This window comes from Cebus imitator, unplaced genomic scaffold (assembly GCF_001604975.1).
Source record: "Cebus imitator isolate Cc_AM_T3 unplaced genomic scaffold, Cebus_imitator-1.0 Scaffold619, whole genome shotgun sequence".
NCBI lineage: Eukaryota > Metazoa > Chordata > Mammalia > Primates > Cebidae > Cebus > Cebus imitator.
Window position 1 is genome coordinate 98527 of NW_016107934.1, and position 24199 is coordinate 122725.

Here is a 24199-nt window from a genome sequence, read left to right on the forward strand (position 1 = left end):
GCAGATATAATTTCATACTCTTTTCCACTTCACATTTCCCTATGGCTCTCCACTGTCTTAATTGGTGTGATATTTCAAGGCTGCATGATAATCCACTATCCTGCCATTGTGAGAAATTCATATCACACAAATAAGAATTATAAAGATGGGATCTGAATTTTAGCCTGACTACAGACAGTTCTAACCACACACACACACAAAAGAAAAATTAAAGGAAAGAAAGACCATAGGAACAGTATAATTCACAGAGGTGTAAATAATCTGTCAATGTAAATAGAAGAATCAGTCAAACCCATTACTAGGTGTGGACAGATGAAGAAACTATCACTAGGTTGTATTTCCACTTTTCAACTCATTTCTTCAGTTAAACAGTTGACAATCCAGTGAGGATGACCCTTCTCATGGGGTTATGAAGAGGAATAAATAGAGATTGTCCTGTGACTGGATACTACAGTAGATGGACATTTTTCCCCCCAAAAGAGTATTTGTTTCTTAATGAAAAGTATTTCTACTGGAGTCATACAATGGGAATTCTATGGCAATAATCTAATTATGCCGATTAGAATGCAAATTATTCCACAAAACACTATGAGGACCCTCCCTCTGAGAAATTTCTGAACAAAACATTTCAATAGTGCTCAGTAGCTTTCCCTTCCTGGGTGGAAATTACAAGTCGAGTACAATATGATTCATAACTTAATGGAACAGTTGCTGTGGGTGGACTTGTGTCACTCACGTCCCCCTTACAAGCCCATGGCTACACCCCCTTACCTTTTACTTTCTCAGCTTCTCAGTGGGGTGCAGCAGCCAAACCACCCTGTTGGGTTTTGACTTTTTAAAACTCCAGTATAAAAGACAGGCAGTAAAGACATGGAAACAGCATCCAAAGCTCCTATTCTAAATCTCTGAGTGTCATATCAGGCAGCAAGCTCAGAGTTTGAAATGTCTTTTCTGTGGTTTGGAACTGTTTCCACAGTCTATCCAATTTATAAGGAGAGGTGATTACAGCTCATCACAACTATCAGCATTACGCCAAGATGGATATAAGCTATTAAAACTACAGCTAAGTCATTTTTAGGATGGAGGCACACACTAACGGGCATGACTCGCCTTATTTTGGGATTCCTAATATGACAAAGGTTGTTGCAAAGGTTCCCTGTTAGGTTTTTAAATCTGCAACTCTCATGTTCTCCTGTTACGGGCAGGATGGAGGATCTGAGAGCATTGGAGTAGAGGTTTGGTGCTGGGCCAGTTCTGAAAGCACAGTCTCTGTTTCAGCTGAAGGTGTCTCAGATCCTACATTGTGACGATGCCAAGGTTTAGACACCCTAATCCTCAACCTGTAACATTCCCTCAGACTTTATGGCTTCAATTTCTTGCAATGAAAAACAGAAATTGGGGAGCAACTACAAAGAACTGATTCCACAGGGTCTCCTCATGTATCGATCTTCCTTCTGCATCAGTGACGCACCTGGCAGCACAGGGATGGTGATCAAAAGGCTTCTTCCCGGCAAAGACAAAAATGTGTACAATTATTTTTTTCTTTTAATTTTATAAAAGCCAACGTGTATGTGAACCAAAACCAGGGAATGACATTCTGACCAGCCAATTTTCTCACTGAAGCTTTTGTAAAATGGAATTTTCTTTGCTTCCTATTTTTATGCTGTCTTCTAGTGTGGCTGGCACGGGTAACAATCATACTTGGCACTTCTTTCGTGCTTTTCATCCAAAGATTTCAAAGTGCTCCACAACAGGATTTCATCCTCACGGCGGGGCTGGGAAGAAGGTCAGCTCTGTTATGCCTAGTGAGCAGACAGGATGCGAAGCGGGGACATGACTCACACGCGGGCCCTGCAAAGCTTCGGTGACAGAAGCAGGTTAGAGCCCAAGCTTCCTAATTCCTAACTCTGTCTGCTGTTCACTTGTCCCAGCTGATACAGCCTTTTCTTCTAAGGGATGAACATTAGGCCCAGCATGACATACTATGAACAGCTTGTTAAGTGTCCGACCCTAGGAGAAATGAGAAGCCCAAATAAAAAGATGTTTGATTTGTTTTTGATAACTACTTTTCAGACTTTAAGAACTTGGACCAATAAGCCTTAAAAATCAGTGTAAATCTACTGGGTGAAAAATGGCTACCAGATTTCCATACTTGAAAATATCAAAGTATTGGCAAGAAAGTCAAGCAACAGGAATCTTAGATTCTACAGTTGGGAATGTAATTAGTACAGCCATTCGGGAAAACAATTTAGCAATGGCTTGTAAAATTGAACATGCACATCCACTTCAACCCAGCAAGTCCACTCCCACATAATATATGTAATAAGAATATAATGTAATATGCTATTTCTCTAGAAGAAATTCTTGTACATATGCACCATGAATACATACATACCTGAGAAATGAACTAAAATATTATCCAGTACTGAAAATGAATGAACTACATCTTCCCATAAAAGATGGATAAAACTACATAGTACTTACTGAAAAAAAGCAAGACTGAGATGAAGAGATAAAAGAAGAATCTATTTTTGTAAAGCTCAAAAATATTAAAACTAAACATATGCTTACAGGCACAAACATATATATAATAAAACTAGTTTTTAAAAGGCAATCAAATAACAAAGGCAAAGGCAGGATGATAATTCCATGTTGGGAAAGTTAGGGCTCTGAGATTGGGGAGGAACATGGAGTGTATGTTCCAGTATGTGAACTAGGTATGTTCTAGTCCTTAAGTTGGATGGTGGATTAATGTATTCATGTACTTTTGTTTTACCTTTTCTCTTTATGATTACGTATATGTTACACATATTCTTTTCAAATATTACCAAATAATTTTAAGTCAGCACAGAGGGGCTAAAAGTGAAAAAAAATAAGAGGCTTTTAAAGAAAGCATAAACCTCCACCAAATGTGTGTGTATATGACGGCAGGTCTTAAAATATTGCTTAAAGATTATAAACATCTAAACATTTTGAGGGTCAGTATTTTTAAGATATCTGTCAAACAGTGAGTCAAAAAAAGTATTTGAAACAATTATTACCTAAAAAGATTTATTGTCGTGTGTAAAGAGGTCATATAAGTTGAGAAGCAAGACATTAAAACTCAATAAATAATCTGGAAAAATATATGCACAAATAATTTCAGGAAAATTCAAATGAGAAAGATATGAAAGAGGTTCGGACTTCCTTCGTAAACAAAGAAGTGAAGCTTGTCTAGGATAACATGTTTTAAAAACTCATAATATTAGTGAAGATTGAAAAAATTCTCAGTGCTGGCAGGAGTTCAGTGGAGTGAGCATTAAACACTGCTGACTTACAGCCTTTTCCAGAAGCATTTTAGAAATAGGATTCAGTAGCTTTAACTAAGCCCATAACTTTTCATCCAGGAAGGTCCTAGAAACCACTCCAAAAGAAACCATTAGAAACCCAAAGATGTTCACAGCAAAATTATCTTTAACAGCAAAACTTAGTTTAAATGCTGAACAATAAGAAAATGGTTAAATATAGGACATCCTCAATGGCAATTACTCAATCAATCTCAATGGCGTTTTCAAAAATACTTACTGATACGGGAAAATGCTTACACTAAGTGAAAATCAGCATACAGAATGGTTCTTACTGCACATTTTTAGATGTATAAAATATATGTGTACACATATACAAATGCAAAAAAAAAAAAAAAAAAACCACAGAAGATGTTGAAAGGTTTAAAGAGTGACCTCTGCATAATGAGCTACTGAGTGGTTTTTAGTTTTTCCTTTGTTTATCTCCATAGTTTCTATAAGGAATTTCCTAGATTAATTAAAAAAAAAGCATTTAAAAAATAATAATACAAAGTAGTTACAGTAGAGCGGCAGGCATTTCTGTAACATAGCAATGTGGGCCATAAAGCCCATTGTAGGGTGACCAATTGTTGCCCTTTACCTGTGACTCTCCCAGTTTCAGGGAAGAAAGTCCCACATCCTGGGAAACTTAGCCCCAAGGAAAACTAGGACAATTGGCTATCCTTCCAACGCCTGAGAAGCTCATCGGAGTGGAAGGACTTCCCCACCCTAAATTCCAACTGTAGTCTTGATAATTCCTCAGTCTCCCTATAGAAATGGCTATTGTGACCTTGCGTTATGAAGATTTTTAAATGCCACATCTTAAAGAGCTTGCGGAGCACCGAGCAGATGCATAAATGCTAAATAGGCTAGTTTAGCTGCGTCATGCAAGCTCTGAATACGCACTCAAATAGGTCAGGAAGCAAGAACTAGCTCTTGTCTTAGGGAAGAGGAGAGTATTTATTTCTCACTTTGTTATTTGTGCTGTACATATTCCTTCCTTTTGCAGAATGGTAGTGGCAGGTGTATCACGTTGCCAGAGAAAAACTGAGTGCTGGGGAATGCAGCTTAGAGGGTGAAGCCAGTTCTCCGGGCTGGAGCTAAGGCCCTGCGGATAAATAGATTCAGGTTGGAACTGCCTTCACACAATCAGGGCAGATCTCCTCCTACGCTGAATCTCCGGGAAGTTTTTCTGGTATTTGCTTAGGAAAGCATCTGGAAAATATAATAGGACTGCGATACTGGGTATGCTAACAGCAATCTCTGTGTCACGGAGAAGAGCAGTGAGTGGCAGGTAAGGGGGCGGCAGGGAGTCAGCATGCCTATGTTTGAGGCAAGCCTTTGCTACCTCCCAGGGGCATGAATACCTTCGGGCAGCCACTTAGCCAGTTTCTGTTCCTTAGCTTCCTTATGCATAAAATGAAGATGCTAACAGCACCCACCTCAGCGTTGTGAGGATTGCATAGGTGTTAACAGGGTAATAAGAGCTTGGAGCAGTGCTGGCAGGTGGGCACGCAGGCGGCTTATTAGAGGGTGCACTTAAAATCAGCCACAGGGGCAGCGAAGGGAAGGAAGCAGGACTGAGCAGAGCAGAGCAAGAGGTCGAGCTGTGATGAAGTCTTGACAGAGCCTCAGTGGGGACCCACCACAACTTTCCTGAGTTGGGGCTACAGATGGGTCCAGCGAAGGGAAGGAAGCAGGACTGAGCAGAGCAGAGCAAGAGGTCGAGCTGTGATGAAGTCTTGACAGAGCCTCAGTGGGGACCCACCACAACTTTCCTGAGTTGGGGCTACAGATGGGTCCCCTGCAATCAATCAAAAGACGGCCACCCTCTGAAAGGGGCTGGACCCTGACTTGACAGCCCTGAGAGTCACCTCCCACAGACCCCCGGCTGAGATCTGAAATCCATGGCTGCATTGCACCGCGTGGGCGGCGCCTTGCCCTGGCTGCTCTCAGCTGGTAACAGAGCCAGCGGGATTACTGGGGCAGGCCTCTTGCTGGGAGCAGGGGACTGATCTGATAGCTGCTTTTTATCTGGAGAAGTCCCTGATGACCTTGCTGAGTTTTCCTGAACCTTCAGAGTGGTCTAGTATTCTTCCACCCAGCCTTCCTTCCTTCTCCTCTGTACTTTGGATCAGCCTTCTCTGGTTTCCCTAAAATTGGTGATGAACACTGTGATATACCAGCCCAGTTCTCCTTTAGGAGCAAATTTTAAAATTTACTATTTTTAATCCTCTTTAATTTTATTTTTTGAACATGTAAAATGTCACATGGTTCAAAAGCCAAAACTAAACTAAACAGACAGACAAAACCAAGAAGTATAATCAGAGAATTCAGGCATCCATCCTGAAAAGCAGAAAGCAGTGCAGAGAAATTGTTCTGGACTAAAGGAGACTAAATGACTGGTTCAGGAGACAGGGGAAGGGAAAATCTAGCTAGCTATATATCTTGCTAGATATAAAAAAAAAATACAGCAAAATGCTAACAATTGTTGCCCTAGATTAAGAACATTGTAATATTCTTTGAGTCTTTCTGTAGATTTTGAAAGTTTTTATAAGTATAAATTCTAGGAAAAAGTAAGAATTTTTTTTTTTTGTCAAAGTGTCCAGTACTTGGGTTCTTATTTATCTGCAAACATATTAAGACATGAAAGAACTAACATAGCCTAAAGCATAGTAAATAAGTAAAACACTATGCCTGTGCCCTAATTTCTTAAAGTAAAGCAAGAGCTCATAAAGGGAGATTTCCAGGTTTAAATATGATACACCTTTTAATTCTCAATGAAATTCTAGACAGCAGAATTAAACACATGATTTGTGAGCACTTAGAAAGGAAAGCAATGATCACTAAGAGACAACATATGTTCATTAAGAAAAGGTCACACAAAATACGTCTCTTTTTTTCCCCCAGTGCGGAACATCAAAGACATAATATAATTCAATTACAACAAAGCACTAAAAAGCTGATCATATTGGCTTTGTGACAAAAATGAATACATACAGCTGAATTATTAGCTGAACACTGCTTCCACCCTTCATTCTTTCTTTGGTTCAGTCATTCCTTCAGTATTAATCATGTGTCCAGCACTGTGCTAAGAAGACACAGCACTCTATTACAATTAATGAACATGTTAATGTCAATTTAGACCAAAAGGAAAATTTTGAAGATATTTCTAAAGGCGTGGCCAAGGACAAAAAGCATCAGGATCAAATGTGGTGCTAGTTAAAAATGCACATTCCCGGAATCACATCCCAGACTTATTAAATCAAAATTTCTAGAAATGGGACTTAGGGGCCTGCAAATTTAGCAAATGTCCTAGTTAATTATTTTGTACACAAAAATTGAGAGCCACTACTAAAAGTGATTCTTTGTCTTCTAGTCTAAAATCGTAAACATCTTAATAAGTGAATTGGGTGAATTCCAATAAAAACTTTGCCTATCAAGTTTTACATGACTAAAAGTTGGCGGTAAAGCTGATAAACAATATTAAAGAATCGAATTTGAAAAGACCTTGGAAAAGGAGAAGGATGGAATGAAATTAACTATATACAATTTAATAGTGTTAAATGTTAAGTTCTGCATCTAAGTTCAAAGAATCAACTACTTAAATATAAGGTAGGAAAGCTCTGAATTGACAGGAGTTCACTTGAAAAAAATTTGAAGTTCAATGAGAGTCAAAAATGCGATATTATTTCCAAAAAGACTGACACAAATTTTAGGATACATTTATAAAAACCAAAACTAGGGAAGGGAGGGGCAAGGTTGCACCCATCATGTTCTGCATTGGCAGAGCATATTTAAAATATTTGATATGTATATTTTTAAAAAGAAATTATCAAACTAGAGTGTGTCTGAGGGAAAGTGACTAGGTAGTAAAGTGCCTTAAATTCACATCATATGAAGAATTGATGAAATAACAAAATGTGTTTCACATAGAAGAGTGAAGGCTCAGGTATATTAATAGCCAACCTTATAGGGTTGAAAGGCTATTGTGTTGAGGGAAGAAATAGACATTTTCTCTATGATTCTGCAAGAAAGAACTGCAGACATTAGGGGAAAGTTATTTTTGGTTTAACGTATGAAACAATGACCTAAGAAGTAGCAAGTTCAATATATGAAATCAGTTGTTGCCATTATGAGCTAGTAAGTTCCGGCAGTAGGTTAAAACCCTATCAGAGATTGTGAAAAGGATTCCAATCAATCAACCAATCAAGGGAGGTGCTAGGGCTTAAATGTTTTCATGCCCCCCCGTGCAACAGTATTAAGAAGCATGGCCTTTAAGAGGTAGTTAAGTCATGAGGGCTTCGTCCTAAAAGCTGGTATTAGCATTAGGCCCTTTAGACCTCAAGGTTGGAGGAAGCACCCTTTTGTTCTCCCACCCCTTCCACCATGTGGGGACACAGCATTATCCCCTCCAGAGGACAAAGCAACAGGCACCATCTTGGAAACAGAGACCAAGTTCTTACCAGACACCAAACCTGCTGGACTCTGTATCCCGGACTCCCAGCCTCCAGGACTGAGAGAAATAAAATTCTGTTCTTTATAAATTACCTAGACATTGTTATTTTGTTACAGTAGCACTAAAGGACTAAGGAGGCTTTGTATGTACCAGTAGCAATGGTGGAATATGAACTGAGAGGTATGTGTAACTGAAACCACTGTGACTGAAATACAAAACTTAAAAAAAAAAAAAAGGAAAGGACAATAAATAAAAAAGGATACCTGCATTACAAAGGACATCTATCCAAACAGAGATTCCGTTCTTTAAATTTCTATGTAACTACTTATAATTTGGGGTTCGTTGCAAAGCCTTCAAAGCCTTTTCTGGTTATACCATTTGTTTATCCTTCGAAAGGAATCAGTTTCTGACATGTTAGTGGGGCTATTCTGAAGAGGGTAAGGGTCAGAATGCCCATGACACACTTCCTTGGTCTTCTGCAGAGGAGCCCGACCATGGTGAATCCTTAAGCTGACATACCTCAATTCTTCAGCTATGTTATCCTGCTACAGAACAACAGCCAGCCTTGCCAAAAGTGGGAAGTGAGCTCAAAGGCAAACAACATGTATTCTGGCTGGTGCTTTATGAATAGCATGGCACAAAATCTGTGTCAAAATAAACTGAAGGAATGATATGCCCTCTTTGGGTGGTTTTTTTGTTTGTTTGTTTGTTTGTTTTTACATTTAATGTATTACCATTAAATGTAAACCATTACATTAATTGGTTTGAGCATTAGGAAGATGGAGCAGAAACAGAAGATACCCAGAGAGAAAGTCAGCTGTAGATGTTGTGAAAAGCCATTGCGTATACTGAAATTAGAAGTGGGCAAAAGCTATGAGACAGCTGTAACAAAAAGCTAATAAAAGGTGGGAAGGGCAGTTGGCTGGTGGGAATAGGACTATTGAAGCAGATTACACGTATACACTTACCAGAGTTACCTAACGGCACTCTACTGCTAAGCTGATGTTAAGATAATTCAGTTGCTCAGGACCATCTTGGATGTTTGGGGGAATTCTGTTCTTTGAGTAGCATTCCAGTCTCCAATATCAACTCTTGTGCAACTCTTGTGATTGTCCTTATTTCTATGTGAATCTTACACGACACTTTTCTGACTTTTCTACTAAATGAAAGAAAGGAAGGTTTTAGTACTACTAGCAGTCTGGGACATAGCCCAAGAGGCTTATCACAAGCTCAACATTTCTCTGCAGTCTCACGTTGTTTTCATCTTCAAAATTCCATGTGCATTTTCCTCCTTAAGAGATCAGTATTATTTTTTATTAAAAATGTTTCATTCATTTAAAATGGATAATTTAGAGACACATGCCATGTTTTTTGTTTCAGTTAGTTCCCGTAATTTTTGGCTAATGCCATGTAATCCCTTGAGATCTGGCCACCTCAGTTTGAGAAACATGATCTTACAATAAACTTATATTACTTGTGGTTATCTGGGTGACTATTCCCTAAAGATCCTAATTAATGCAGTCACTTTAGGGAGATATGGGTGTGTGTGTGTGTGTGTGTGTGTGTGTGTGTGTGTCCTATTCCAGAATGTTATCTGAATTACAAAAGTCAGAAAACAGCACTTTACGTGTTTTTAAAATACTTGAAAATTTATGATAAACACACACTACAGCATAATGTAGCATGTGAATGATGAAGTTGAATGTTCAAACCCAAATCTGCTCATTTGTAGGCATTTTACATCTTCTTGTATATTAAAATAAATTATATTTTATTTTTCTTAAGTCAATGTCACTTCACTTTATTGTAGGCCTGAAGGAAGTCCATCTTCTTTCACACAAAACCCACTCAAGAAATAATAGGAAAAGAGAGAAAGAAAGCAGCAGACATGAGCAATACAAAGAGAACCAAGGATAAGAATTAGAATTCAGACTTGAATTCTAATTCAAGGTGTAGATTTCTGTGTGGCGTAATTGTTTCCATTAGGTTCTATTTAAAAATTAATAATGTTAAGAATTAAGTGTTCTTATATACTGAAGTGTCATTGTTAGTTATTAAATGTTATTTATTAAAATCCTAATAAAAATTATACTTTAAATTAAATATTGACTCCCACTAAATTAATTTAAATAATTAAGCCTAATATTACTGGTGAGGGATGACAGGAGGGAGGAGGAAGGGAGTCCATTGTGAAACCTGATTTTTTAAATAAAAAGTTGTATATGTAAATAATGTGTTAAAAGATTATGATTCTCCAAGCCACTTTTTTGTCCATTGCTAACATTGACTTTCTTTAGAAACTGGCTTATACTTTCCAGGCATTATTACAATCCATGAAATTGACAGAGAACCCACTAATGCCTCTGCACACCAGTTCACTTCAAAAGTCTTTATTGGACCAGGCTCAACAATGCAAGAGGACTAAGACATGAGCCCTGCCCTTCAGGAGCCCACAGCCTTGAGAGAGAAAGGGACTTGGAAACACATGGTGACAGTGCAGCGTGGTATGTGCAAGACGGGAAATACATACTGGGCATCAAGTCAGGAGGCTTAGAGGCATCTTCACAGATGTGGTGATTACTGGGTAGGACTTTGGCAGTTAAATATCAGAGACGAGGATTCCTAGCAGAAGTACTCTGAGGTGCAGAGGTGTGAACCAGCATGCTGCATTTGACAGACAGCTTTACTTCGGTAGAACTGGGAGAGGTTAGAGGAAATGAATTGTAGCCTCCGAGAGAAAAGAAATAGGATCAGGCTAGATTCAACATTTCTTCTCTCTGCGTGACCTGAGGCAAATTATCTGGTCTCTAGAAGCCTCCATTTCCTTATTTATAAAATTTCTTCCTAGAGCTGTGTTGTTTAAGATTGTGGACAAAAACCTGGCCCCTAGCACTCAATGAAGACTAGCAGCATGGTGTTGGTGGAGTGTGACATGGTTAAATACATGACCTGGGACCTGTGGTCTCACAGGACCACCTCAAACTCACCACCCTACAAACATCTGTGAACAGGGGCATAGCAAAGACAGCAGTGTAGGTGGTGTGTGTGTTATGTAAGTGAGACAGACAAAGAGAGACGGAAAGACAGACCACCCTGGGAAGCAGGAAATTAATTCTACCTGTGTCTCCTACTTTCTGACACCTCGCCGATTATACATTTAACGTACTTTCCCCCCCCCCTTTTTTTTTTTTGAGACAGAACCTCACTCTGCCTTCCAGGTTGGAATGCAGTGGCGAATCTCGGCCTCTGCCTCCCAGGTTCTAGCAATTCTCCTGACTCAGCCACCCAAGTATGGAATTACAGGCATGCACCACCACGCCCAGCTAATTTTTGTATTGTGAGTAGACACAGGGTCTCACCATGTTGGCCAGGATAGTCTGGAATTTCTGACTTCCAGGTGATCCACCCGCCTCGGCCTCCCAAAGAGAACACTTAATGTACTTGAAAGTTAGTACTGCTCCTTTTCTTCTCACCCTAATGCCTGTGCTGGTCAGCCATCGAGCTTATGGGGATTGTACATGTTCCCCTCCACTCTCTCAGAAATCCACAGAAGCATGGCAAATGAACACATCTATATGAGTGATGCTCGTTATCATGGATCACAATACACTTTTAATAAAAGTCTTAACATCAAAGTCCAAACAGATATCTTTCTGGTTTTTGATAAGACAGGATCTCAAATTCATGTGTCTGAAAGCCAGACTCCCCAAACTGTCTCCCAAGCTTGCATCTCCTTCTGTGCTCCCTGTGCTGAGCAATGGCATCATCATACACCCAGTGCACAAGTCAGGAAGTCAGGAACTTACAAGTCATCCTTGACCTCCTTCCTCTTCACAGTTCACTCAATCAATCTCCAACACTCAGGAAGTTGAACTCTAAAAAAACAAGCTTATCTTCTTCCCTCCTTTCTTACTGTGGCTTCCTCAGTTCAGGTCCTTCTTACTTCTTGGCAACATAATTGGAAAAGCTTCTTCAATGGACTCCCCGTGTCCAGCAAAGCCATCCCACATGGTGGCAGAGAGATCTAAATTATAGAACTCCACTTAGAATCATTGTAGCGTGCTCCATGGTCTACAAAACGAAGCCCAAACACAGGATTCAGGTCCTGAGTGCTCTGACCCTGCCTCCCTTGACTGCCTCATCAACCCTCATGTAACGCTTTGCATTTTATGTTCTGATTATGCCAAGTCACTGGTTGTTTCCCAGAAAAACTCTACCAAACCTTCAAGCCTTTGCACCTGTAATCCCCTCTGTCTAGAACTTTGCTACTCAAAATGTGACCCAGGAACCAGCAGCATCAGCATCACCTGAGGGCTTGTTGGAAATGCAGACTCTCAGGCTTCACCCCAGAACCACTGAAGCAGTAGCCACATTTGAACAAGATCCCCTGGTGACTCATGTACACATTAAAGTTCTAGAAGTGCTGCCTAAAAGGTTCTTCCTCCCTACTTTGCCTATCTCACTGACACTCATCCTTACAGACCCCTGCTCCCCTTGGCATATATTAAATAACATTAACCTGCACTTTACAATTGAAATAAATGTTGTGCATAACATATACCATCTATACTCATAATTAAAAATAATTCAGTATAATACTTTCACTACAATATTTAAAAAGACAAGTAATATGCAATAAAATATCTATTTCTCTATATTTATATTTTATTGTACTTTTAACTATAAGTTCTGGGATACATGTGCAGAATGTGCAGGTTTCTTACATAGGTATACATGTGCCATGGTGGTTTGCTGTGCCCATCAACCCATCATCTAGGTTTTGAGGCTCACACACATTAGGTATTTGTCCTAATGCTATCCCTCCCTATTTCTCTATTTAAATGTGTTGGTAGAACCATACTTAAAGATATAACAAAGTAATGAGATGTTTGATTAGAATCACTGGGGATTGACAGATACAAGACTGATTCAGGTATATTACATTGAGCACACAAATACCACCAGCAATGATATAGTCACAATGTGATTTTCCAAGACGGTAAACTGCTTTAAGCAACGTTCTGAAGATAGCAAAACAGAATATTCCTTTGATTCATAAAGGATTCATATTTCTGAAAAATGCAGCTTTTATTAAAATTGTGTAGAGTAGGCTTTGTGTGTATATGTGACATGAATTAGGTTTTAGGTTCAGATAGTTATAACCACATTTTCACCTACATGGGTACCCTGTGGGACATTCAAACATCATGCTGGATGCAGGATGATTCTTTGTTGTATAAGATTAAATCATAGCACAGCAGCACATCTCACATATCTGGCCTTCATCCACCAAATGCTGGAGCTGTCCTGCCATCAGTGACCACCAGTAATGACCCCTAAAATTTCCAAACTCTTGAGGGGCCAATGCCTTTCCTACTTGATCTGTCTGTACTATAGTCTGGATATTCAACCCTCTAAACCTCATGTTGAAATCTGATCCCCAGTATTGGAGGTGGGGCCTACTGGTAAGTGTTTGGGTCACAGGGGGCACATTCCTCATGAACAGATGAATGCCTTTCCTAGGAGAAGAGGGGTGAGTGAGCTCTTGCTATTAGTTCCTGAGAGAGCTGGTTGTTAAAAAGAGCCTGGCATCTCCCTCCCCTCTCTCTTGCATCCTTCCTCTTGCCATGTGATCTCCGCCCACACCAGCCCCCCTTTGCCTTCTGCCATGAGTGGAAGTGGCCTGAAGCCTTCACCAGAAGCAGATGCTGGCACCATGCTTCTTAGACAGCCTGCAGAACCACGAACCAAATAAAATTCCTTTCTTTATAATTACCTATCCTTGGGTATTCCTTTATAGCAACACAAATGAACTAAGACAGCTTGATAAACTCTAAAACTTCCTTCAAGCCTCAATTGAAGGAAGGAAGCCATCTGAGGGTGACACAGTCGCCCTCTCTGTCCCTGGCGATTTCCTGGTTCTTTCCTTCCATAGTGCTGTCTCAGCTTCCCTAAATGTAGTGATAACCCAGTCCTTTTTACTGCACTCAGCTGTTAGCAGAGCAGGAGTCTCCCTCTCTCTGGTTTGAAAAGAGAGAAATTTGTCGTCTTGCAGTTGTGGAGGCCAGAAGTCCGAAGTCAAGGTACCAGCAGGGCCACCATCCCGCTGAAGGCCCTAGGGAAGAGCTGTTGTTCTACGCTTCTGTCTTAGCTTTTGGGGATCTCAGCTATTCCTTGGCTTGTAGTTGCATTGTGTTATTCCCCTGTCTTCACGTGACATTTTTCCTCATCCCTGTCTGTCCTCTTTTCATAAGGACACCTGCCATACTGGACATCCATCACACTGGCCCATCCCATGTCATTATGACCTTATATTCTTCTTTTTTTTTTTTCTCATTAAACTTTTTTAATGGGTCTCAAAATTCCCTGACAAATTTTTGATCAAGTTGTTTCCATTAAAAAGGACTGATTTTAAAAACTAGTAAGTTAAAACTGCCACACGCAAAATAGAAAACCAAAGTGGTCCACAAAACATTTTCCTTTCCTTCTCAAGGTTTTACAATGCATTGTTATCATTAACCAGTCTTTTACTACTAAACTTAAATGGCCAATTGAAACAAACAGTTCTGAGATGATTCTTCCTCCACCACTGATTAAGACTGAGGTGGCAGGTATTATAGATAATGTTCATTTAGCCTTCTGAGCTTTCTGGGCAGACTGGGTGACTTTGCCAGCTCCAGCGGCCTTCTTGTCCACTGCTTTCATGACACCCACGGCGACCGTCTGTCTCATATCACGAACAGCAAAGCGACTGAGAGGTGGATAGTGTGAGAAGCCCTCAACACACATGGGCTAGCCAGGAACCATATCAACGATGGCAGCATCACCAGACTTCAAGAATTTAGGGCCATCTTCCAGCCTTTTACCAGAACGGTGGTCAATCTTTTCCTTCAGCTCAGCAAACTTGCATGCAATGTGAGCGGTGTGGCAATGCAGTACGGGGGCATAGCCAGCCCTGATTTGGCCTGGATAGTTCAGGACAATCACCTGGGCAGTGACAGCAGCCGCTTCCATTGATGGGTCATTCTTGCTGTCACCAGCAACGTTGCAACAACAAACATCCTTGACAGACACATTCTTGACATTGAAGCCCACATTGTCCCCAGAAGAGCTTCACTCGAAGCTTCATGGTGCATTTCAACAGATTTCACTTCAGTTGTAACGTTGACTGGAGCAAAGGTGACCACCATACCAGGTTTGAGAACGCCAGTCTCCACTTGGCCAACAGGAACAGTACCGATACCACCAATTTTTATAGACATCCTGGAGAGGCAGGCACAAGGGCTTGTCAGTTGGATGAGCTGGTGGTAGGATGCAGTCCACGGCCTTAAGCAGCGTGATTCCACTGGCATTGCCACCCTTATGGGCGACTTCCATCCCTTGAACCAAGGCATGTTAGCACTTGGCTCCAGCATGTTGTCACCATTCCAACCAGAAATTGACACAAATGCTACTGTGTCGAGGTTGTAGCCAATTTTCTTAATGTAAGTGCTGATTTCCTTAATGATTTTCTCATGTCTCTTCTGGCTGTAGGGTGGCTAAGTGGAATCCGTTTTGTTAACACCAACGATTAGTTGTTTCACACCCAGTGTGTAGGCCAGAAGGGTGTGTTCTCGGGTCTGTCCATTCTTGGAGATACCAGCTTCAAATTCACCAACACCAGCAGCAACAATCAAGACAGCGCAGTCAGCATGAGATGTCCCTGGAGTCACGTTTGTGATGAAGTCTCTGTGTCCTGGGCATCAATGATAGTCATGTAGTACTTGCTGGTCTCAAATTTCCACAAGGAGCTATCAATGGGGATGCCATGTTCATGCTCAGCTTTCAGTTCATCCAACACCCAGGCATACTTGAAGAAGCCCTTTTCCATCTCAGCAGCCTCCTTCTCCATTTTTTCAATGGATCTTTTGTCGATGCCACTGCATTTGTAGATTAGGTGACCAGTAATGGTGGACTTGCCCGAATCTACATGTCCAATGACGACAATGTTGATATGAGTCTTTTCCTTTCCCATTTTGGCTTTTAGGGGTGGTTTTCATGACCCCCGTGTTCTGTTAGCAAACCCGTTTAGGGAAAAAAAAAAAAAAGCGAGCTTCTCTTCTTAACTTTACTCACTACATCAGGAATGCTTCTTAATTACTTTTGTACCCCACAGTGAATCACACAATCTAAAACTGAGTAAATGTTTAACAAAAATTGTGGAATAAATGACTTTAAAAATTAAAAACAACTGTGAGAGCATGTAGATAAGCTATGGTCATCCATTAAAGTGGAAGGTTTCCAATATATCTATTTTACCCCGAAGATAGTATGATAAAAATGGACATTTGGTAACCTTTTTTTTTTCTTCATTATAACTTCAACAATTTCTGCAATCTCTGCTCTTGTATTTAACATACTCAAGTGTCAATTGTGTGCCAGGTACTGAGCTACAGATTCTTTCGGCAAATTCACAATGCATCATGAGAAACAGCTGCATACATTACTTGGTATCGTTAAATGTGACTTTATACCTCCCTGGTGGAACCAAGGGAAGGAGTGATTAATTCTGACCAGGGGATTTGGGGAGAATTTTTCAGAAAACAGCTCTACACAGTTCCAAAGATCCACACCTTCCATATATAATGGCACAAAGATTCATATTTTGAAACTCTCATATAAAGGCAATATGAAGAAATATGTGATTTATTCACTAACGTCACTTTTCAAAGTCTCTCAAAAATAACTGAAGGCAGGCATTTCCCCAAAGGTTTGTTGTTATAGGTGTAATGTATAAGCCCTCTGTGGGGTGACTTGGGGCCCTTTTTGCAGACCTCATATCAGGTGTTAAATCTGACTTTTGCAAATGGATGCCACCATCACAGTATTCTTCTTAAACAGGTGATTTGAAATTAATCTTGTTGTCCTTTTCCCACTAATGCATTGAGTTTGCTACTTGTATCCTGAGGAAATTACCACTAAAACATATGCTTCTTTTAGTTCAAATAGTAAGTAGAAAAGGCTGTAAATATATTTTTACTTTTAGGGGTGGGTTAGGAGATGGTGGTAAAAAATGAAAATTAAAATACTTTCAACATGTTTAATCTTTAATAATTACAATAACATATCTTTCTGCCTCATTGTTCTCTGCTCCAGAGTATTCCATAGATTCTGCCATGCCTGATCCATGTAACAAACATTTGTTGAATGAATTAATGCATGCATACGTAGATGAAATGGCTTATTTTTCCATTTGTTCTGAGCTTCAGAATTTTTCTTCAATTTACTAAGCTTTAAGGAAGTTAAAAAATATTAAAGAGAGCAACGGGGAAGGTTTTTGTTTTTTCTAGTCGTAGAGTGAATGCTGTCTTTGAGGCACCGAGGACTCAAGGTCAGGGAACGCTGTGACCTTCCGAACCTAGCACAAAGGTGGCCTTTTTTTCCCTCCTTCTCTTCACTGGTTTCATGAGCTGGTGCCAGCTGAGTCTAGATGGTGCGCCTTTACAGTTGAATGAAACACTCCCTGCCCTCAGTTCTGGGAGCTCCACTCTGCTGCCTCCATCTGCTGCTTCTGATAAATGCTCATATTTTAAATATATTGCTATCAGCTCACTCCCAAAGTGGTTTGCAGGCTCTCCATATAGCAAACAATCCCACTGGCACAGAGCCACCTTTTGAGTGGGACGAATTTGGGCAGACAGAAGACATATATCCCAGCGATGAGAGATGAGAGCAAAGACAGAGGAAATTGCCCGGAGAAGCTAGTGACAAAGACCATGGCTGTGTCCTACAGGCGTATAGAGTCCATCAGAATCTGTGTAGGGCTCCAAAGCACCTCTATGGAGGGTGAGCACATCTGAAGTGTGGCCATTTTGAGCATGGAGTGGATGTGAAGTTTAAGAAGCGGCATTGCTTTTCTCTGAAAACCTGTTAAACATTAACCCGTTCTGCTGACAACACTCCATTATTAGCAACCTCCCGGAAACTAAGAGACACAGGGATTTGCCTCCAGCCCTCAAAGCCTCCTCCGGCACATATACCGTTTATGACACTCTTCCGAGTCCCCCTGCTAGTTGCAGCTGGCAGTTGCCTCCCTTTCAGTATTTCTTCCTTCCAGCAACTTATCTCTAGCCAACATAATCACCACTTGCATTTGGGAGGATGGAGTAACACAGTGTGGAAGGTCTCCCTGAAGAACACGATCACAGCAGAAGCCACTGGGGTAGACGTCATTCTCTCACAGTTGCAGAGTCATGGAATATGAGAGCTAGAAGAGGAGTTAAGGAACATTGAATCCAATTCCTTTATCCTAAAGGAATCTCAAATTTTCATGTCCCAGATGGATTCCTTATGCCCCTCCTCCTACCTACCTCCTCTGTCGGTTTTCCTCATTTCAGCAGTCTGACTCCAGTTGCTCAGACCAAAAACTGTGGAGTATTTGGTCTGACAGCAAATCCTGCTGGCTCTACCTTCAAAACATAGCCAATATCTGACCCCTTCTTGCTCCCGCTACTGTTACAATTCTGATCCAAGATACCTTCATCTCTGCTCCAGATTATTGCAATAGCCTAAGGGTCAGCATGGGCAAAATCTGTCCTGTAAACTGCTTTGGTAAATAAAGTTGTATTGAAACAGCCCAACTCATTAATTTACCTTATCTGTGGCTCTTTCATGGTATAATGACAAAGTCACGGAGTTGAAACATAGACCTTAGGAACTGAACAAATATTTACCACCTTTTGCCCTTTACAGAAAATGTTTGCTAACCCCTGGAATAACCTATTAAATTCCATCCCCGCCTTCCCCCCCTCCCCACCCCATGACCTGTCTGATCTCATCTGCGCTGTTCTCCTGTTTCTCACTTTGGTCTGGCCACGCTGGCCACTCCCCCACCCCTTGATCTTCCTCTGTAAGCCAGGCATGCTCCGGTTGCCCGGCCTTGTATGGACCTTTCCCTCCGCCTGAAATGATCTCTACATTGACATCTGCCTGGCTTGCTCACCCTTTACTCCCTTTACACTCAAATACTCTCTTTTAGTGAGCTTTCTCTGACCACCTTATTTAAAACAGCATCACACTCACTGCCTTACTTCTCTCCATAGCATCTAACACCACTTAACATACCACATTTTCCTCATGAGGGAGCTTGCATTTTAGTGGGGAGATGAGGAGAGCCAGTAGACACAATAAATGAGGTTTTGTTTTCCTGATATACCCACAGTGTATAGGCGTGCTCCAGGTATTTAATAAATGAATACATCCTTTGAAGCAACAGTGCTGTAGCAGAACGTAGCAGTGTCTGAGCGAGGATATCCACAGACAGTTTGCCTATGGCAGTCACTAGGAACCACAGGCAGAAACAACTTGTGAAATGACCTGTGGACTTATGGAGGTATTTTATCTTCCATTTTCCCACTTCCCTTTTTTCATTTCATATCTTACCACATCACCAGGGTCCTCATCCTATTCCTTGAGTCTGTGGTTTTCGTTTCTACAACATTTCAGAACTTACTGTTTCCTCTTCCACCCGTCATTATTACCAGAAGAGGAAGCCTGGCACATTCTCTTCTAAGTTGATAGACTCATTAAAGCCCAAATAGTAATAAATAATAATGTCTCTACCTCATGGAAAATATTTAAACACCTTTCAATGCCTAACTCCAAAGAGGTAAGTGATATGGGAATTTCCAGCAGGCACTTGGCCTGGACCAGCTGGGGTAGTCATCAAGAGGTCCCTGAAGTAAAATCCAATCACAGCCCATGGACAGCTGTCTACTCTGTCTCTGCAGGGTGGGTGCAGCCATGGGTATGTCCCCCTCGGAATGTGCATGCACACACATATGCAGGGGCCAATTAGGGACACTGGGAACACCTTAACTTCCATGGAAAAAGGCTGTCACTTACGTCACTTATGTTCACTACATATATACTATGAATTCTTTCCCTTGGCACTTTGATACCTTTTTGTCTAGCTTACAGTGCCACTAGTACAAAGCACTTCTTGGAAGAAAAAGGAATCCAGATAGGCATAAGGAGCAGACCCTGATACAGTTTGGCTGTGTCCCACCCAGATCTGATCCTGAACCGTAAGCCCCATAATTCCCACGTCTAAGGAGAAACCTGGTGGGAGGTGATTTGGCCATGCGGGTGGTTCCCACATGATGTTCTCATGATAGTGAGTTTGTTCTCACAAGATTTGATAGTTTTATAAGAGGCTCTTCCCTCTTTGCTACTCACCATTCTCTCTCTTGCCATGTTAGATGTGCCTCTTCCCTTTCTGCCATGATGTTAAGTTTCCTGAGGCCTCCCCAGCCATGCAGAACTGTGAGTTAATTAAACCTCTTTTCTTTATAAATTACCCAGTCTTGGGTATGTCTTTGTAGCCGTGTGAAAATGGACTAACAGATCCCCAAAAGGCAGGCAGGATGCGGTTTATCAGAGCACAAATCACAGGATTCTACTGGCCTTCTGGGGCCATACTTACCATACTCCAAAACACAGTGAGAGCTCTGAAGGTGGGGAGGAGAAAAAGATTAAGAAGCACAACTTTTTCACTTTAAAAAGACAAAAAATAATCTCGATTCTCAGACTGTGCTGTGCAAGAAACCAGTGGACTTTCTCAGGCAATTCAGTACTATCAGACAAAATTAAGAGAATCATCCAAACTACCAAGGATTTATCGGTTAGGTCTGACTGATCTGCCTAGCAAGAGCCTTGTTCTGTCTCCAGGGAATGCAGCACTTATGTAAGCCCTGCGTAGAGAATCTGCTTACCTTTCAAAGACAGGACAGGTTAGGATGAGCTCTTTACCTTAGTGTACCAGGAACAGCTCCAGGTGGTCTTGACCAGGTGGCCATCACAAATGAACGTACCATTTTCTTTGGAATTACGATAGAATATGACTCATTTCTCCCCCACTCCACACACTGCCACGTAGGACCCACTGAATTTGCCACCTGGTGAAATGGTTATTGATCTGTCATTCCTCCAGGGGATCCCCTAGTTTCATTTCCTTCATTCTCTAGACAAAGAGACACAATTGTGTAACCATATAGACACTTTCTGCATTTTATCAAAATGGCATCTTGTAAATGAAAACTCACAAGAGACTAGCACAGATGTCAGATACAAAGTACTTTGATGGACGCATACAAAAAAAGGCATTTTGTACACGACAGTGAAACCAGTTTCTTAAAGTATTTCTAAACTCACCGAATATAGAAGTAAAGAGATCCTCAAGCCACTTTGAAGTACACATTGGCTTCTATCTGAACAAAGGTAGAACATGTGCTGCTTTAACAGGAGATGTGAGAGACCCTGCTGTCCACATGAGAGGCTTCACTTGCAGCTGACTTGCTTCTGTCTCCTGGGTGCTGCACAGCCCCGACTAGCACCTGTGACCTGCAGCTAACACAAAACACCCAGGAGGCCAGGATGCAACTTGGGTTCACAGGGATTCTCCACTCTACTACAGGTGGATCCCTCCCGACCAAGCAAAGGGGACAGAGGAACTGACGATACTTTTACCAAGATAAATCATGTCCCAGCAGGCCACTTGTCTTCTGAGGTCAGACACTAAGCCAGTGGCTCTCAAACTTTAGCATGCCCCAGAATCACCTGGAAAACTCAATAAAACACAGATAGCTGGGCCACACTCCAATGTGTCTCCTGCAGTAGGTTTAGGGCTGGACCCAAGAATTTGCATTTCCAAGTTTCCGGGTGCTGCAGGTGCTGTAAACTCAAGTAGCACCCTTTGAGAACCACCCCTTTAAGCTCAGTGTGAGTCTAACTTTTTTCTTTCCTGCCACCATTGTGGTTCCCAGGCCCTGTGGCTGGGGAAGAGATGAGGGAAGATGCAGCTTCTGCAGCAGGAGTTGGCATGTGGGAGCGGTCAAACCCCAGGGGCTGTTCAAGATAGATCAGTGAGGGGGATGGCGCCTGGAATCAGGCAGCCTTTCTCATGATTCCAGACACGTCTGTCTGTCGTCTCACAGTTCAAACATGGTTTATCCATTTCACTTTTAAATCCCCGCTAAAGAGAGTCTGAGTCCATTGGCCCACACCCACAGCAATGAGATCAGTATTAGAGAAAAGAAGATTGGCAGAAGGGCTCAGAGAGCTCATGTAGTAGCATCAATAAACAAACATCATGAGGCACAGTTTCTCAAGCGGTTTTGCACACGTGGTCACAGCAGGGCAGGGAAGGGTGTACCTAGAGAGCCCTGTGTGGGCAGAAAACCGTTTTCTCAGCAGACATTCCTGGCTGCTTCTGGTGGAGGATTCATTTGAAATTGTCAGTCTGAAAGGCAGACAGCTACTCTGCAGCTCATTTCAGGGAACACCCATGTGCTCAAGCCTTCATTTTCTTTTCCTACAAAACTTGTCCCTCCAAGGATACAAAAGGCACTCTTTGGAGATCTATTTCTTTCTATACATTGGCCCCAAAGAGGAATTACGGTGCAGTAAAATGTTGCCAATGGAGCTGGGATGAAAAGAAGCAATGAGACTGTAGAGAGCTTTTGGTCAATTCGAAGGTGTTTGTGTGAAAATAAGGAAGTAGGGAGTTAAGGGGCTGCTGGCAATATCTTTGAAGGGATGGGCTGTGGTCATTAACTACCGTACATTGTATCCTTCAGGAGGGATGAGGCATTTACTTCTGTTTAAATTATGTTTCCTTCGAAGGTCAGCCGGGGCTCTGCTCTGCCTTATCTTCACTCCAGGACCTAGGCTGAGGGGGCAGCTGCTGTCTGAGCATTGCTGATTGCCATGGCAGAGGGAAAGAAAAAAAGAAAAAATTGCATGCTAGGCCTAGAAACTTTGGTCCAGATGTACATGGTTATCGGGAGTTGAATGTTATCCACCCTACCCCCTCTACAAATTCATGCCCACCCCAAACTTCAGAACATGATCTTTATTTGGAAATAGGGTCTTTGCAGGTATATGTAGCAAAGAATCTCAAGATGATACCTACATTGGCCCCTAAATCTAATGATGGATGTCCTTTTAAGAAGAGGCAAGCACACACAGACAGAGAAGACCCTGTGAAGACAGTGGCAGAGACTGGTGTGATACTGCTCAAGTTTAGTAATGCCAAGGGCTGCCAGGCTAGGAAGGAAGGATTCTTCTCAGGTGCCTTCGGAGCGAGCATGGCCCTCAGAATAGTGAGAGAATGAACTTCTCTTGTCTTAAGCCTCCTGTTTACGGTAATTTGCTATGCTCTCCCCAGGAAACGAACACACTGGCCCAAACAAGTCCCATTGCCATACCTGATTTCAATGGCATGGGGAAGGACAGTCTGACAGTGCTGGATAATCTCTCTCAGATCCACTCTCTACTTTCCTATACTCTGCTCTGAGCCTGGAAAGTTAAAATTCAAGAATTGTATAAACAGACTCCCCTTTCCTCTGGCTTCTGGTTAAGATTTGCCAATAGAGGGGGTTCAGAGGGAGGGAAAAGAGTGAAGTCATGTACTTTGCCACCTACCTCCCTGCCAGGCTGGTTGTAGCGGTGTTCCACTATTGATGGCCACAGCTCCAGCCAGGCAGCCCCTCCTTTAGTTTCTCCTTTCTCTTGGGGTTCTGGTAACACTTCTTCCCTGTACTCCTCTAGGAACGGGGTGCAACAGCTGTTCTTAGCCAACGTGCTCCACCATCCCTTGTTGGTTTCCCATTGCCCCACTCACAACCTTGCAGACAGTCCTTTTACTAATCTCTCCTCAATAACTTCACTTGAGTGTGCCATCTGTTTCCTGCTGAGACCCAGCAGACACACACGCCATGTACCCAGGAGGAGAGTTAGACATCTTTGATGGACACAGTGACAACCTTGCTAAATTGAGAAGCAGCTCTAGCGCAACCAATGGTGGGAAATGCAATGAGAGTGGCGGGTCACACGATGGCTTTGCTTCCACCCCTCCCTCTCTGGCAGAGGAAGGAATGTGAGCTCTGAAGCAGGATTCAAACCCCAGATTCCCCATTTATCAGCGGTAATAGGAACCTCGCTGAACTCCAGCTTGTATACACATATGATGGGTATAACAATGCTTCCTTTACGAGGCTCTTGTGTGGATTAAGGAAGAAAAATATGAAAAAAACAAAACAAACAAACAAAAAAGCCTAGCTGTTGTAGGTAGAATAATGTCCCCCAAAGAGTTCCAAGCCCCAATCTCTGCAAACTTGTGAATATGTTACTTTACATGGCAAAGAGATGTCTCAGTGTGGATGTGATTGAGATTACCGACCTTAAAATAGGAAGATTATCTTGGATTACCAAGGGGGCCCATCTAATCACTTGAGCACGTAAAGGCAGAAGTGGAAGGCAGAAGAGTTGGTCAGAGATGAGGCACAAGAAGCAGAGACAGAAGATATCCCGTGTCCGAAGAATTTAATATGCCACTCCTAGTTCTGAGGTGTGCAGGGACTACCTACAGTGACTCAAA

At 41.8% G+C, this 24199-nt stretch overlaps 2 long non-coding RNA genes across 2 annotated transcripts; both read right to left on the reverse strand.

Moving 5' to 3' along the window:
* Positions 1-3670: 3670 nt before the first annotated feature.
* Positions 3671-12420, reverse strand: LOC108295109. The gene is made up of 2 exons (XR_001821281.2): positions 11589-12420; positions 3671-8941 (listed from the first exon to the last, which is right to left on the reverse strand). It is a non-coding gene; the product is annotated as an uncharacterized LOC108295109 (long non-coding RNA).
* A 1682-nt stretch (positions 12421-14102) lies between these two features.
* Positions 14103-24038, reverse strand: LOC108295107. The gene is made up of 2 exons (XR_005198090.1): positions 20974-24038; positions 14103-20782 (listed from the first exon to the last, which is right to left on the reverse strand). It is a non-coding gene; the product is annotated as an uncharacterized LOC108295107 (long non-coding RNA).
* Between the last annotated feature and the right edge of the window lie 161 nt (positions 24039-24199).